The sequence below is a fragment of the Schistocerca gregaria genome, unplaced genomic scaffold, assembly GCF_023897955.1.
Source record: "Schistocerca gregaria isolate iqSchGreg1 unplaced genomic scaffold, iqSchGreg1.2 ptg000352l, whole genome shotgun sequence".
Classification (NCBI taxonomy): Eukaryota; Metazoa; Arthropoda; class Insecta; order Orthoptera; family Acrididae; genus Schistocerca; species Schistocerca gregaria.
The window spans coordinates 3396368-3401983 of NW_026061812.1; positions in this window are offsets into that span (position 1 = coordinate 3396368).

Sequence of the window (5616 nt, forward strand, 5' to 3'; positions counted from 1 at the left end):
AGTAAAAACCTAAGAAATCCGGCTGGTTCCGCCATTTGTTATCGAATCGACTTAAAGCCAGATCGTCACATTGGCCGCTCTTCTCTCTGAAACGGTTGTACTTATCGTCTGCAAAGCTATGTCGCGTGCTGCGGTATGCGGAGACACTAAAAGCACCATTGTAGAACACAGATGAAACTTCTAAGTTGATGTAATAGTCAGTAAGAAGTAGTACAATTCAAGTTTTAGGTATTGATTATTGACTTTTTAGCTGGCTTTGGTGCCTTGGACATGAGCTAGGACCTTAAGATTCTGCATGAAAGGAGGACTAGCAGCCGAGTTGCACGGGAGAATGTGAAACGTGTTCATATGTAGTAAAAACCAGAGAAATCCGTCAGTTTTCCTCATTTGTTATCGAATCGACTTAAAGCCAGATCGTCACATTGTGCGCTCTACTCTCTAAAACGGTTGTACTTATCGTCTGCAAAGCTATGTCGCGTGCTGCGGTATGTGGAGACACTAAAAGCACCATAGTAGAACACAGATGAAGCTTCCAAGTTGATGTAATAGCCAGTAAGAAGTAGTACAATTCATGTTATAGGTATCGATTATTGACTTCTTAGCTTGCTTTGGTGACTTGATTATGAGCTAGGACCTTAAGGTTCTGCATGAAAGGAGGACTAGCAGCCGAGTTGCACGGGAGAATGTGAAAAGTGTTCATATGTAGTAAAAACCTGAGAAATCCGTTCGTTATCGTCATTTGTTATCGAATCGACTTAAAGCCAGATCGTCACATTAGCCGCTCTTCTCTCTGAAACGGTTGTACTTATCGTCTGCAAAGCTATGTCGCGTGCTGCGGTATGCGGAGACACTATAAGCATCATAGTAGAACACAGATGAAGCTTCTAAGTTGATGTAATAGCCAGTAAGAAGTAGTACAATTCAAGTTTTAGGTATCGATCATTGACTTTTTAGCTGCCCTTGGTGCCTTGGACATGAGCTAGGACCTTAAGATTCTGCATGAAAGGAGGACTAGCAGCCGAGTTGCACGGGAGAATGTGAAAAGTGTTCATATGTAGTAAAAACCTGAGAAATCCGTTCGTTATCGTCATTTGTTATCGAATCGACTTAAAGCCAGATCGTCACATTAGCCGCTCTTCTCTCTGAAACGGTTGTACTTATCGACTGCAAAGCTATGTCGCGTGCTGCGGTATGCGGAGACACTAAAAGCACCATAGTAGAACACAGATGAAGCTTCTAAGATGATGTAATAGTCAGTAACAAGTAGTACAATTCAAGTTTTAAGTATCGATTATTGACATTTTAGCTGGCTTTGGTACCTTGGACATGAGCTAGGACCTTATGATTCTGCATGAAAGGAGGACTAGCAGCCGAGTTGCACGGGAGAATGTGAAAAGTGTTCATATGTAGTAAAAACCTGAGAAATCCGTCCGTTTTCGTCATTTGTTATCGAATCGACTTAAAGCCAGATCGTCACATTGGCCGCTCTTCTCTCTGTAACGGTTGTACTTATCGTCTGCAAAGCTATGTCGCGTGCTGCGGTATGCGGAGACACTAAAAGCATCATAGTAGAACACAGATGAAGCTTCTAAGTTGATGTAATAGCCAGTAAGAAGTAGTACAATTAAAGTTTTAGGTATCGATTATTGACTTTTTAGGTGGCTTTGGTGCCTTGGACATGAGCTAGGACCTTAAGATTCTGCATGAAAGTAGGACTAGCAGCCGAGTTGCAGGAGAGAATGTAAAAAGTGTTCATATGTAGTAAAAACCTGAGAAATCCGTTCGTTATCGTCATTTGTTATCGAATCGACTTAAAGCCAGATCGTCACATTAGCCGCTCTTCTCTCTGAAACGGTTGTACCTATCGACTGCAAAGCTATGTCGCGTGCTGCGGTATGCGGAGACACTAAAAGCACCATAGTAGAACACAGATGAAGCTTCTAAGATGATGTAATAGTCAGTAAGAAGTAGTACAATTCAAGTTTTAAGTATCGATTATTGACTTTTTAGCTGGCTTTGGTGCCTTGGACATGAGCTAGGACCTTAAGATTCTGCATGAAAGGAGGACTAGCAGCCGAGTTGCACGGGAGAATGTGAAACGTGTTCATATGTAGTAAAAACCAGAGAAATCCGTCAGTTTTCCTCATTTGTTATCGAATCGACTTAAAGCCAGATCGTCACATTGTGCGCTCTACTCTCTAAAACGGTTGTACTTATCGTCTGCAAAGCTATGTCGCGTGCTGCGGTATGTGGAGACACTAAAAGCACCATAGTAGAACACAGATGAAGCTTCCAAGTTGATGTATTAGTCAGTAAGAAGTAGTACAATTCAAGTTTTAAGTATCGATTATTGACTTTTTAGCTGGCTTTGGTACCTTGGACATGAGCTAGGACCTTATGATTCGGCATGAAAGGAGGACTAGCAGCCGAGTTGCACGGGAGAATGTGAAAAGTGTTCATATGTAGTAAAAACCTGAGAAATCCGTCCGTTTTCGTCATTTGGTATCGAATCGACTTAAAGCTAGATCGTCACATTGGCCGCTCTTCTCTCTGAAACGGTTGTACTTATCGTCTGCAAAGCTATGTCGCGTGCTGCGGTATGCGGAGACACTAAAAGCATCATAGTAGAACACAGATGAAGCTCCTAAGTTGATGTAATAGCCAGTAAGTAGTAGTACAATTCAAGTTTTAGGTATCGATTATTGACTTTTTAGGTGGCTTTGGTGCCTTGGACATGAGCTAGGACCTTAAGATTCTGCATGAAAGGAGGACTAGCAGCCGAGTTGCAGGGGAGAATGTAAAAAGTGTTCATATGTAGTAAAAACCTGAGAAATCCGTTCGTTATCGTCATTTGTTATCGAATCGACTTAAAGCCAGATCGTCACATTAGCCGCTCTTCTCTCTGAAACGGTTGTACCTATCGACTGCAAAGCTATGTCGCGTGCTGCGGTATGCGGAGACACTAAAAGCACCATAGTAGAACACAGATGAAGCTTCTAAGATGATGTAATAGTCAGTAAGAAGTAGTACAATTCAAGTTTTAAGTATCGATTATTGACTTTTTAGCTGGCTTTGGTACCTTGGACATGAGCTACGACCTTATGATTCTGCATGAAAGGAGGAATAGCAGCCGAGTTGCACGGGAGAATGTGAAAAGTGTTCATATGTAGTAAAAACCTAAGAAATCCGTCCGTTTCCGCCATTTGTTATCGAATCGACTTAAAGCCAGATCGTCACATTGGCCGCTCTTCTCTCTGAAACGGTTGTACTTATCGTCTGCAAAGCTATGTCGTGTGCTGCGGTATGTGGAGACACTAAAAGCACCATAGTAGAACACAGATGAAGCTTCTAAGCTGATGTAATAGCCAGTAAGAAGTAGTACAATTCATGTTATAGGTATCGATTATTGACTTCTTAGCTTGCTTTGGTGACTTGAACATGAGCTAGGACCTTAAGATTCTGCATGAAAGGAGGAATAGCAGCCGAGTTGCACTGGAGAATGTGGAAAATGTTCATATGTAGTAAAAGCCTGAGAAATCCTTACGTTTTCGTCATTTGTTATCGAATTGACTTAAAGCCAGGTCGTCACATTGGCCGCTCTTTGAAACGGTTGTACTTATCGTCTGCAAAGCTATGTCGCGTGCTGCGGTATGCGGAGACACTAAAAGCACCATAGTAGAACGCAGATGAAGCTTCTAAGTTGATGTAATAGCCAGTAAGAAGTAGTACAATTCAAGTTTTAGGTATCGATAATTGACTTTTTAGCTGGCTTTGGTGTCTTGGACATGAGCTAGGGCCTTAAGATTCTGCATGAATGGAGGACTAGCAGCCGAGTTGCACGGGAGAATGTGAAACGTGTTCATATGTAGTAAAAACCAGAGAAATCCTTCAGTTTTCCTCATTTGTTATCGAATCGACTTAAAGCCAGATCGTCACATTGTGCGCTGTACTCTCTAAAACGGTTGTACTTATCGTCTGCAAAGCTATGTCGCGTGCTGCGGTATGTGGAGACACTAAATGCACCATAGTAGAATACAGATGAAGCTTCCAAGTTGATGTAATAGCCAGTAAGAAGTAGCACAATTCATGTTATAGGTATCGATTATTGACTTCTTAGCTTGCTTTGGTGACTTCAACATGAGCTAGGACCTTAAGATTCTGCATGAAAGGAGGACTAGCAGCCGAGTTGCACTGGAGAATGTGGAAAATGATCATATGTAGTAAAAACCTGAGAAATCCTTCCGTTTTCGTCATTTGTTATCGAATTGACTTAAAGCCAGATCGTCACATTGGCCGCTCTTCTCTCTGAAACGGTTGTACTTATCGTCTGCAAAGCTATGTCGCGTGCTGCGGTATGCGGAGACACTAAAAGCACCATAGTAGAACACAGATGAAGCTTCTAAGTTGAAGTAATATCCAGTAAGATGTAGTACAATTCAAGTCTTAGGTATCGATTATTGACTTTTTACCATTCTTTGGTGCCTTGGACATGAGCTAGGACCTTAAAATTCTGCATGAACGGAGGACTAGCGGCAGAGTTGCTTGGGAGAATGTGAAAAGTGTTCATATGTAGTAAAAACCTGAGAAATCCGTCCGTTTTCGTCATTTGTTATCGAATCGTCTTAAAGCCAGATCGTCACATTAGCCGCTCCTCTCTCTGAAACGGTTGTACTTATCGACTGCAAAGCTATGTCTCGTGCTGCGGTATGCGGAGACACTAAAAGCACCATAGTAGAACACAGATGAAGCTTCTAAGATGATGTAATAGTCAGTAAGAAGTAGCACAATTCAAGTTTTAAGTATCGATTTTTGACTTTTTAGCTGGCTTTGGTACCTTGGACATGAGCTAGGACCTTAAGATTCTGCATGAAAGGAGGACTAGCAGCCGAGTTGCAGGGGAGAATGTAAAAAGTGTTCATATGTAGTAAAAACCTGAGAAATCCGTTCGTTATCGTCATTTGTTATCGAAACGACTTAAAGCCAGATCGTCACATTAGCCGCTCTTCTCTCTGAAACGGTTGTACTTATCGACTGCAAAGCTATGTCGCGTGCTGCGGTATGCGGAGACACTAAAAGCACCATAGTAGAACACAGATGAAGCTTCTAAGATGATGTAATAGTCAGTAAGAAGTAGTACAATTCAAGTTTTAAGTATCGATTATTGACTTTTTAGCTGGCTTTGGTACCTTGGACATGAGCTAGGACCATATGATTCTGCACGAAAGGAGGACTAGCAGCCGAGTTGCACGGGAGAATGTGAAAAGTGTTCATAAGTAGTAAAAACCTAAGAAATCCGTCCGTTTCCGCCATTTGTTATCGAATCGACTTAAAGCCAGATCGTCACATTGGCCGCTCTTCTCTCTGAAACGGTTGTACTTATCGTCTGCAAAGCTATGTCGCGTGCTGCGGTATGTGGAGACACTAAAAGCACCATAGTAGAACACAGATGAAGCTTCTAAGCTGATGTAATAGCCAGTAAGAAGTAGTACAATTCATGTTATAGGTATCGATTATTGACTTCTTAGCTTGCTTTAGTGACTTGTACATGAGCTAGGACCTTAAGATTCTGCATGAAAGGAGGACTAGCAGCCGAGTTGCACTGGAGAATGTGGAAAA